This window comes from Bombus affinis, chromosome 3 (genome assembly GCF_024516045.1).
Source record: "Bombus affinis isolate iyBomAffi1 chromosome 3, iyBomAffi1.2, whole genome shotgun sequence".
Lineage (NCBI taxonomy): Eukaryota > Metazoa > Arthropoda > Insecta > Hymenoptera > Apidae > Bombus > Bombus affinis.
Window position 1 is genome coordinate 14,090,673 of NC_066346.1, and position 12,402 is coordinate 14,103,074.

At 40.8% G+C, this 12,402-nt stretch overlaps 1 protein-coding gene and 2 long non-coding RNA genes across 4 annotated transcripts in view; 1 reads left to right on the forward strand and 2 right to left on the reverse strand.

The window, feature by feature from the left end:
- The window catches only part of LOC126914807 (A disintegrin and metalloproteinase with thrombospondin motifs 3-like), a 434,443-nt gene that overhangs the window by 185,583 nt on the left and 236,458 nt on the right, over positions 1 to 12,402 (forward strand). The window lies entirely within an intron of this gene.
- The window catches only part of LOC126914868 (uncharacterized), a 50,725-nt gene that overhangs the window by 8,016 nt on the left and 30,307 nt on the right, over positions 1 to 12,402 (reverse strand). The window lies entirely within an intron of this gene.
- Positions 10,950 to 11,190, reverse strand: LOC126914942 (uncharacterized). The gene is made up of 2 exons (XR_007709962.1): positions 11,107 to 11,190; positions 10,950 to 10,993 (listed from the first exon to the last, which is right to left on the reverse strand). It is a non-coding gene; the product is annotated as an uncharacterized LOC126914942 (long non-coding RNA).

Sequence of the window (12,402 nt, forward strand, 5' to 3'; positions counted from 1 at the left end):
AATAATTACAATGCTGTCGTACGTCTTATTTTCAGACGCGGCTTTCGACTTCCCGATTCACACTCTTCGGCTTCTACACTCGCTCGCTCTCGCTTCTCAATTCACACTCTGCACACCTTTTGCATCCGTTCTCTCCGGCTTCTCAACTAATACTCACTTTAACGTCTCTTTGTCTTTTCCCGCCGTTCGAGACACGTGTCCCGAAACGCCCGTGGCCAGGGTCACGCGGGCCCTTTCCACGAAACTATCCACTTAAAAAGGATCGATGACACATTGATGTACCCGACGATGCCGCGGCTCTCGCGACATTGTTTACGATTCTGCAGATATCTTAGGCCTTTTGCCCACGATACTACATATATATATATATGTGTGTGTAGTAAACAAATTCTATCAACAATACAGGAGTAATATTATTTAATATAAACAACGTATATAATTTAACAGAGACATTGATCTTTTTTCGTAAGTTTGATTAATTTCTTATTTCTTAATTTCTTCTCACTTTTTAATTCTATTTATTCAAAACATATATATTTGTCGGAGATGGAAAAACACCGGAACCTCTCCTTGGATTCTTGGAATACCGTAATGTCGTAATTTAGATTAAACAAATGTTGCTCCGATTGTTCGAGGTTTATGATAGTGAGCTTGGGCTCGAGGCGACAACCAGTCGCCGAACGTAGCCGCGGTCAAGGGATGAACGTTTTATCTAACAAAGGCACAGAGTAACTCTATACCTCTCCTTTAAAGAAATAGCCGTAGCGACACGTGGCAGTAAATATTTCAAAGGTTTCTGTTCCGTGGCTCGCCACACGCAGATCCTATCCTTCGGGTAAGATGATCTCCAGATGTCAATATACCTCCGCAGTATGTTTAGCTAACTTGAGGACCCGCAATAAATCTTAAGATTTAGTCAAGCAAAGTTCTTCATTTAGACAAACAGTCCTTGTTGCAACTACGGGACGATAGGAGAAGCCTATCTTCCACGAACGATGCCCCCGTCAACAACCTCCCCTCAAGGGCGGCCAGCATCTCTTTCAAAACGCCGATATGGAGATCGACCAATTAGCAACAGCGCTAATTTCCCTCACCTTTGGAACGAAAGCTTTCTTTGACGAATCCGAGGATCTCATGTCCTTAGACCCACCCATTATAGTTTTCCTCGACGGCATCGTCGAGACGGAGAGTTACTATCCGGTACGATCTCGACGACGATTCAAGTAACTCTCGGATACATAGTGATGGCCCCATGCATTAACATTGAGTACAACTTAGACGCTAAAGAAGAGTAGAGTTCGTCATCCCGTTGACCGTGGATTCGTTATTGAGCCTAAGATCATTGTCATTAGCTTCTCGAGTATCAAATTATCGCGATTACTTGTCCAATTCCAACATGGTCATGTTTGCACTAGTAAATATCTCCTCTATTGCATAGTGATCACGTCTAGTGTCAATAGGGATTCGTTTACGCCCTTAACCCTAACTCTAATCGTAACGCCAACCCGACATCAGAAGTGGGATCAGTGCCGATTATAACAGTGCTAGAACTTACGACCATCGTGCGCGAGTAACCCAGTCGCTAGTGCAAAATCGAGTGTGAAACCGGAATCGAGTGAAAATGGAAAAACTTCTAGAGACCCATTAAAGACGAGATAAGAGGGAAATAGTTGAAACAAACAACAATATAGAACGATTAGAAGGAACTCAGAAAGCCACAAACTGGATATCAGAGTATGAAGAGGAATGCAAAAAATACAAAATAAAAAGCGATGAGGAAAAGTCAAAGGTTTGAGAAAGTACCTAGGAAAAACAGCAAAAAGGTGGTACCAAACAAATCTACTGAAAGCTGGAGGACACAACTGGGAAGATTGGAAAGAAGCATTTCTCAAAGCCTTTAAGAATAAAGGTTGGCCTGCAATACGATATGCTTACAACTTTAAATACCTTTCAGGTTCGTTCGTAGAATATGCAATAGAGAAAGAACGACTAATATTGGAAGTAAAAAGGGAAATGGATGAAGAGGTGAGGATACACCTGATTGTCATTGGATTACCTATCGAAGTCCAAGACAAAATCGAAAGCGATAATATACAGACAACAAATGACCTAATAGGAATTTTGGGACAATATGAAGACTGGAGAAAAAGGAAAGAAACACAAGAAAGAAAGATAGACATGGTTAGAAAGGTAAATCCACCATTCAAAAAAAAAACCGTGCACAATCTGTGAAGCACTGAACTTCCCGGGCCGATTCCACCCAGTGGAATTATGTAGAAATAGAGACAGAAACCCCCAGAAGAAACCCAAACAAATAAATTCACTGGAGGCGCTCACATCAGAAAATGAAATAGCAGGAACATCGGATGGGAAGGAAGAAAAACACTAAAATGCCCGGAGAAGTACGAATCTTTTTCTTTAAATATATTATGCAAACGTTGAACAAAGTTATGTTTTGTTAAGCTAACAGGATACACTAAAAATACATTATCACATACATTATCCAGTTCGTTCGTGAGTGCCGAGGCGTGCAGACGTGTGTCCAGTGCCCGGCAATGTTCACAAAGCAGCACGTGAGCATCCAGTTGCTGCTGAGTGCCGAGACGTGCAGACGTGTGTCCAGTGCCCTGTGAAGTTCACAAAACTCCACGTGACGCCCATCTGTCGAAAGCGAATCCAACTAACCTAGCCAGGGGTTAACAGCCTCTCGATTAGTTCTTTCACACTGAATTAACTAGCTCGATGATGGCTCTATCATTCCCAACAGGCTCCCCGGAGCTAAATTATAACACCGCCATTTTTCCTCCCCCGTGGCAAGAGGGCAACACATCTATCCTGGTAAACGACCATCACACGAAAAAACGAAAGCTCGAACCAACCAAGACAAATGTAAACAAGAGTCAAACTAAACCATCAGCCAGCCAGGTGACCACCTACAATAGATTTTCAATACTGGAGTCCACGGAAGACTCCATGATTACAACCGAAAAGGTAAATAATCTCCATACTCAAAGAATTCCCCCTCCCCCACCGATATTCATTAACGACGTAATCGACATACAGTCAATGATTAAGACTATCGAAAAAGACATCAGCAAAGAGGACTACAAGTTAAAGATTAACAACAACCACGTGAAAATACTGCCGACCCACCCAAACGCCTATAGAAAGTTAACCAAGCTATTAAAAACGTTAAACGCTAAATTCCACACATACCAGCTCAAACAAGAAAGACCATTTCGAGTGGTGCTACGCAACATCCACCACTCAGTCGATCTAGACGAACTAAAGTGCGAACTGTTAAATCACGGCCACGAAGTAACTAACATCAGCAACATTAGGCATAGAATCACAAAAAACCCACTATCCTTATTTTTTATAGACTTAAAACAAAAAACAAACAACAAAGAAATCTACAACATCAATCGGCTGATGAACTCCATAGTTAAGTTCGAGCCACCTCTTGTAAAGAAAGAAATAATACAATGCAAAAGGTGCCAAAGGTACGGCCACACGCAGAAATACTGCAATCACAACTTCCGGTGCGTAAAATGTGCAGGTAATCACCGCACTGACCAATGCACTAAATCCCCGGAAACCCCCGCCAAGTGTATCCACTGTCAAGGAGAGCATCCTGCGAACTACAAAGGATGCTCAGCCTACAAAACACTACATAATATAAAGTATCCAAAACTGAGACCCAAGGACATAACCATACAAGAACCTAAACCCCAAAAACTCACCACACCAACAGTATCCTATGCGCAGGCAACGCAAGGAAACGTAAACAACTCGAAAACACACAGTGTACACACAGAAAATAGAATTCCCACCCCACAAAGCACAGACAACTTTACCAGACTCGAAAAACTTATCGAGAAGCAAACTGAGCAAATTAACAACTTGCTGTCACTACTCACACTCTTCATGGACAAATTCATACGCACAGAAGCAAAATAAAACCAATGCGAATAGCTCTGTGGAACGCCAACGGTCTAGCTCAGCACAAATCTGAACTAGAACTATTCTTAAAACAACAGCAAATCGATGTGATGCTCATATGCGAAACCCACTTCACCGACAAAAACTACCTCAAAATACACGTCTACAACTTCTACCACACCCAACACCCCAGCGGAAAGGCCCACGGCGGCACCGAAATCATAATCAAATCAAACATCAAGCACTACGAACTTCAACCATTCCAGAAAGACTACCTCCAAGCAACAAACGTAGCAATAGAAGACTGTCATGGTACAATCACCACTTCAGCTGTATACTGCCCTCCCAGACACTCCATCGCCAAAGAAGACTTTGACCACTTCCTGGACACCCTGGGCAACAGATACATAGCCGGAGGAGACTACAACGCTAAACACACCCAATGGGGTAGCAGACTGGTTACAGTAAGAGGCAAAAACCTCCTCAACAGCATAATAACCAACAACCTCAACTACCTTACCACATACGAACCCACACACTGGCCCACCGACACAAACAAAATACCCGATCTCCTTGATTTCTTCATAACTAAAAATATCTCGTCAAGACACGTCCAAATCAATTCCTCGGCTGATCTCTCCTCTGATCATTCCCTCGTGATAGTAACAGTCAGTTCAACTATCATCGAGAATACACCTAATGGCTCCATTCATAACCAACACACCAACTGGCAGCTCTTTAGAGAAGTCTTTACCCACACAACTTCAGCCTCATCCTCACTAAAAACCAATGATGAAATCGAAGCAGCCACGGAATACCTAAATGCGAGCATAATAAACGCTATCCGCGTCTCCACACCGGCAAATACGAGAACGGAATGTAGCATTAACTTGGTACATAAAATCCCACCCCACTTTGTCTCCAGCATATTGCTTGTACGGTTCTGCAACCATGTAACATTTGCCCCTAATGCGATACAAGTATGAGAGGAGCTTCGGTATGTTGCAGCCTAAGTATCGTGAATTACGAGCGCAATAAAAATGTTACACAAGGTACAATTGCTACAACAAGGAAAACAACGTTCCGATTTGTTTAATTCTTTTAATTCGAATCACGAAAAAAGCACATTGTTACGTCGCCTAAACATCTGCATGCCAGCCCTCGCGACCGGACAGCCAGCGGCCTGCGTAACGTCACTCCGACCCTCAATAAACCTAAGGACCCAATATATTCTTTCGCTGTCACTGTATTGTATCAACAGGCGTCTTCAGTCAACCCCTTTGTCCTGAAGAATTTCTTAAGCCAAAAAATATTTGTCGAAGCACATCTGGTTTTTAGAGAGGTCCTTGGGTTTATCAGGCGCGCTGAAAAAATACGGAGAAAGCGAACACGCACCCATCGGGAAGAATAGCTAGCTAATAAATCAATCAGGTTTTTCCATGAACAAGGTCTCCTATCAACCACGATGGTAGGAGGCCTTCTACCCATCCCTTCAAGCATCAGCGTAGGGCATAACCAATCGACATCGCGGATCATTACCCTCACTTTTCTTAACGAAAAGTGTGAACAACGAATCCGCGTTCGTCATGCAAAAGGGCACACCCACACTGAACTTTCTTCCATCTCAACGCAAGAGCGACCAATTAGTCAAAATTCTAACGCCTAACGTCTAACTCTGAACAGAACACCAATTCAAGTCGATCCGCGACATTGCCAAACATTCGCTTATTCTATTAAGTATCATATCGTGCTACGTCCACCAAGAGACTAAGTTCAATTGTAAGAGCCTTGCTCTATATTGTATACATCTACATTATCTGCGTGCGATAAAGTTGTTAATTGTTTATCTCTTTTCAATCGTGTAGACTAATTGTTGGAAATATACATTATTATAATTCTGTGACTCTCAGTGTTATACCGCATCAACCACCCCGATTATCCTAACCGAAATACGGGGATCGAACTATTCGTGGTGTCGATTATTCTAATCGTAACGGGAATTTACGACTCTCGTTGACGCGTATTCTAACGACCGCGTCTCCCCGCGATAGCTCGAAATTTACACACATGTTCATTCAAAATGATAGTAATCCGTGTTATGAAAGAAGCAAGGACGAGCATATAAATTGATTTGAATTTTTCAAAATATTTGTTCAGATGGCGAATCGAAGAGATGAAAGGCGAATCGAAAGTTGAAAGATTTCGGAATAAATTATTTTTTTAACGTTCTGTACGTGTGCGAATCTTCGAAAGATGTCCCAATTTCCGTTGCTCTAAACCCAGATAAAGAAAGCTTGAAAAATAAACCTCTACCTTGTTCATCGCAAAAACTCAAGTCGTTTGGTCTGACCTTACGAAGAAATTATTCAATTGCGAAGGATGTTGCGATAGTATTGCCGTTCACTGTACATGACCATTCTATGGCAAATCGATCATTCTTTCGCGTCGCGATGTCAGGGATTCTTTTTTTTTCCAACTTGCCAACTCGAGAAAGCGAAAAAACTTTCGACAGATCTAACTCACGAAGATGGAAGAGATCGATTTACGTAAATGGAAAGATGCGTAGCTATCTTTAAATAAATAAAAAACTTACATATTATTTAAACGAAAAAGGTCGTTTCAACAAAGATCCATTTTGAGACCAAAACAAAGATCCAAAATTTCTCCCTATCGCGCTCTCTTTTCTCTCATCTTTACACACTCATTGTGTAATATCATGGTCATATAGCAGTTTCAACAATGTTTCGACCATGTAACGAGCTATCCTAATCACATCGAACTACCACGGAAAATGCAGTCGAACAAGCAGACTAACGCCAATGATTCATAGACTCGTGGCAAACGAAAATTAATCGCTGCGAGTCTTTTTCCTGTCGTTGCTATATACTATGTATGTATGTATGTATGTATGTATGTATATGTCGGATTAGGGTCAGGATTATGGAGAGGGGCGTTTGATGAGTTCTCATTACAATTAGCCATTGCCGTGATACAATAAAGAGTTTACTAACACAGGCTTATCAACAAGATTAGGCACTCGTAGCACTAGTGATAATGACCTTAGGTTCGAAACGAATCCGCGGTCACGGGATGATAAACATATGTTCTCGCACAGTTCAAGTCTAACTCTTTGTTAACTAGACGTGAGGTATTCACTGGTTGTAAGGTGGTACTGTCATTCGTCGATGAGATCGTACGAAAGAATGAATCTCCGTCTCGACGATGCCGTCGAGGAGAACTATAATGGGTGTGTCTAAGGACATGAGATCCTCGGATTCGTCAACGAAAGCTTTCGTTCCAAAGGTGAGGGAAATTAGCGCTGTTGCTAATTGATCGATCTCCATATCGGCGTTTTGAAAGAGATGCTGGCCGCCCTTGAGGGGAGGTTGTTGACGGGGGGCAACGTTCGTGGAAGATAGGTTTCTCCTATCTTCCCGTAGTTGCAACAAAGACTATTTGACGGACTTCGCTTGACTAAATCTTAAGATCTATAGCGGGTCCTCACGTTAGCTAAACATACACCACAAAGGCATGCCGACACCCAGCGATCATCTTACCCGAAGGACAAAATCTGCGTGTGGCGGGCCGCGGGATAGAAACTATTGAAGTATTTACTGCCACGTATCGCTACGACTATTTCTTTTAAGGAGAGGTATAGAGTTACTCTGTGCCTTTGTTAGATAAAACGTTCATCCCTTTGACCGCGGCTACGTTCGGCGACTGATTGTCGCCTCGAGCCCAAGCTCATGATCATAAAACTCGAATAATCGGTGCGGCATTTGTTTAATCTAAGTTACAGAGTTGCGGTATTCCCGCGAATCCAGGGAGGGGTTCCGGTGTTCTTTCATCTCCGACATATATATGTACGTACATTTACATATGTAGCTTGCTCCGGACATACAGACTAACAGATAATAACCGAAGAGAAATATCCAGGCTGTGTCACACGACAAAAGCCACTAGCATGATTTAGGATGCCACCAGTGATAAAGGATATGCATCTATTATTTATAGTGATAAAAATTCTATTACTTTCTTCTCACAGTACTGTGTCTAACTAGACTGTGAATATTTATTGCGCGCTCATATTTCCACGAAAATAATTAAGAGAGACACTTGAACCGGAAGTTGCCGTTATTTGTTAAATATTATATTAGATCGTGGCAAAAGTTTCTTTCGTTCTATAAGGAAATCATAGACGCGCAACATTTTTCTGTTTTCTATTATTTTATCGAATTACGTACGATCCATTTTGTCCTATTAAGATGAAGATCGCATTGTTTGACTGAATTTTCGTGTTTGTATAAAGATGCGTTGTCGTAAAAGATATGTTTGTAAAACAAAGACGATTAGGGGACAACCTGCTGGTGTTACAAGCAACAGGTACTACGATATACATATTCCAACGAAAATAAATAAAAACGCGCTTCATTAACCAGGCACACGTCAACGCGTAAATTCAACAAATTGTGGAACTTTGAAATTGCACGCAGACAATACGTGGATGCGTATGGCGCAATTTTTATTTTCTGCCACAATTCACCCTCGGAGAGTGAAATCTACCTCTGACAATTTCCCGCTATTGCTGTAACATTGACGGATACTTTTATCGAACGATAGGCGCTGATCGAAAGATGTAACTCTCGTCCGAAAAGTTTCTTTCTATGTATACTTGTGGCTTGAAAGCTATAACGGAAAATCGGAAAGTAGGCCGATTCTCGGAGGTGAATTTCATCCCCTTAGAGCAACTTTGGACAGCGAAAGAATGTCCTGTACGCGTCTCGGAAGTTTCATAATCTTTCGAAACTTGTCTTGTAAGTAGAAAATTTGCTTATATCTGTTTTGAATATTTTATACGCTTCTGCATTATTTCGTACACTCTGTGTACTCGTTTTCGAATTTCTCATAAACGCAGAGAAAACGTACGCGACGACTGTTCAATGCATCTCGTTTTTTGAAAATGAACGATAATCGCAAGAACTTGTAACGTTGAAGAACGAGCCACTGACTGTCGTCGTTGATCTTTCAGATCATCCTCGCTTTTATTTAATTACAGCTAAGTGGAAGACATCGGTAGCGAACACAACGTCGTCGATATCCCGTACAATACGTCGTGTTACGATATTACGGTGAACATCATTTGTCAGCATCGAATTCCCGTTGCCTTCGGCTTGCGATCTGATCTTTACAATTCTTGCGAATACGCCTTTCAACGACGCTTTAAACTCGTGGCCGTTTTCCAGGACAACGCACACCGCGCCCGATAGAAATATCGAAAGCGAAAGCTTTCTCTTGTTGGCGGATAAATGCCCGTGAAAGCTCCGGATCGATAAGGGACACGGTATGTTAAATTCTTTTTCTTCGAAACAGGTCTGATGCAGCTTTCGATATCTCGGAGTAGCGATTCACGCGATAATCGTTTCCCTTTGCGACGATTCTGTGAAAAGCTTCACACGCTTTTCCGCTACACACGACAGATCGTCACTCTTTCTATCGAATAATCCAAGCCGAATCCAAGTTCGACAAGACCAATTCCGCAAAATTCCTGTCTCTCGCTATTCCTCGTGTAGAAGATTTACTAAGTTGAAATTTCACAGATTGAAATTTCACGTAGCTGCTAAGCTACTCGTAAGTTACTCGCAAATCCTCTCGTAACTTGTATCTCGTCCTTGCATCGTGTTTCTGCATATTCTTCCCAATAAATTCTAATTAAACCGCGGATCCATATTTTGGAGAATGTAAAAAGGTAGAATCTCGGTTGAAAATTGCCTTACCAACCAATTGCTGTAGAAAACGCTACTTTATATATTTTATATATTTTTTCGTGTTCCATTTCGAATTTCCTATGAATGGAATTCAGGAATCCTAGGAATGGAATAAATGGAGTATTAAAATCTTTCCGTTTAATTACAAGGTGGTCACAAAGCGGAAAGGTCAATGAAAATATTCTTGTTGCGCTTTTTCTCCTCTGCGATCTTCCGAGACGTTAAGAAAATCGAAATTGTAGGATTTTAAAAACGAACGTAAGACTTTGACGTTATTGAGAAAAATATTTTGACGTGAAACGATATCGCGACAAAGCCCGCTTAAGCTCGGTATTATCTTCGACGTAGAATAAACTTCTGCCCTTTTTTAACTCGTCGAAGTTGCCTTAAGTTGTTTTAGCTGTCATCCTGCGCTACTTTCACTATCACTAAAAATTTCTCTCAGAAATTCCAACGAGAAGCAAAATTAAATAAATCGGCGTGCATAGTAATTGCGTTTTGTTATCACGACAAGAATCGCGTTAGTAGGAACGCAGTTTCAGCTTTTTTATTCGCCGCCAAAACGTTCATTTTTGATACTGTCAGTTTCGTTTGGATAGACAAAGGGAAAAAAGAAAGGGAGATAATTCGGACGTCTTACTCGGCAACTTTGCCTTCTTAATTAGCAGCGAGTCAACGACTTGTACGAAATTCTCCGCATTAGTCGGCGGCAGCTAATCGCGACAAATGGCGTGCAACGATGTGCAACTTGTCGTACAGCTGCGAAAAAAGCTATTCAGCTCGTTCGAGCAGGTTCAGTAATTTTAACGGCATAAGACATGTCCAACGTTTCGTGGAAAATTTTATCTGCGCTCTGTTTTTCTTTTATCGTTTTATTTCCGTGACTTGGAGATCTCTTCCAGGCTGAGCAAAGGGAATATTTTAATACCAGATCAAAAAGGGAAACAGCCTATCAAATCGAACGATGGAAGGTTTTTTAAAATAGATGACAAATCTGCCAAGTTCTGGGTCCCGTTAAGAGCATAACTAACTTACAACTGCGTGATAACTAGATCGCTGGTGTTCACGCGTAAATTCATTCGTACCTTCATCGAAGCGATAAAAAATATTTTTTAATAACATTTCGGGTCGATGGAATTACGAATTTCCATAAAAATATGCGAGCCAAATTAAAATTTGTTTCGTCCACTATTGATATTGCCCAATTCTACAATGTGTTTTCCGCTTCTCACGTTTCGCGTATATATATGTCGAATTGTCGTTTGGATTTCGAGCGCGAGACGATTCTTCGTTAGCATTTGCCATCATGATGTTCAATAAAGGTTGTATTTACATAAAATTATATTTCTTTACAAAGTTTGATAAACAATTAGTTTAACGGTTAACTAAGATAACAAACAATAAGTAAACAAATGCTTTTAATAATATTCTTGGGTTCTGTAACGAATCCACGGTCAACGGGAAACTTTCTGTACGTTTTAATATTTTTTGATAGCTCACTGACACGTTCACTCAGGCACAGGGTTTCTCTAAGACTGACTCCAAGACGATGACAGTAAACTCTCCAAGGAGATTGCAAAATAAAAGACAGATACAGTTACATATATCAAATACATATCGATCGGGAATATCAACAAATTCCGAAGCGCCGTAACTAGGCAGTTCCACATAAACCAGCATTGCTCCTGATCAAGACTTGATTGTTTATACAGCGTATCCCTTAACACTGGAACCTCCTTTGTAAAACATTTCGTTCATCCCGTGACCGTGGCTACGTTCGGCGACCAGTTATGTCACCCCGAGCCCAAGTATTGAGAAATCTTCCAAAAGAAAGGCTCGATGTCTCTACATCTCCGACATATATATATATATATATTTTTTTTTTTCATGCTACGCGAATTTCCATAAATATATAAACATCGGCAGTCTAATTGAAACCCTGAAACCCTCGAACCGATGTATTTCGTTCGAAAATCAATTAAAGCGATGTTTTTCGATAATTCGAGAAATTAGTTAACAACGAATTCGATTTGATATGTTTTCATTGGACGCGTTCGCTTTAATTGCCCTTTCATCGAACGCTTTGCCTCGGTCCCCTGTCTTAAACATTTCCTCGGAGGATGAACTTCATAACGGACTTGATGAACGGTGTGGACTTAACCTTAAATTACTTAAGGTAATTTTTTATACTCGCGGAATGATCTTTTTCAGAGAATCTTAACGATGGTCGAGCTGATAGAAGGAGCAATGCATGTCTTTTAAACGTCTTCGTTTAAATCATTACGAGGTATTCGAATGAGTTGTAATCGACCATAAGCGTATCGTAATTGAATTATTAATTATTTATTAGAACAAACGATAATTAATATATATTTCTCGATGATACGTTTCTACGTGATATATCTCTTTTTCGTGAAAATTATCTCCTGAATTTTCCACCGTTTTGTACACCATGGTAAATATGTTCGTGAAATAGCTTTCACGATAAAAGTCTCTCGTACCTGCACGATAATAAAACTGTTTTTATTAAATCTCTTTCATTGTTTTCGAACAGAAAATCTATTCTCTGTTGTTTCTTATACGACGCGAAATACGTTCTACGACAGTGCGTTACCGTATAAAGGTTAAACTGTGTACCGTAAAAGGTCAGGCTACAAATGTTGAGAAAATTGTTTTGAAAATAATGGAAAACGTC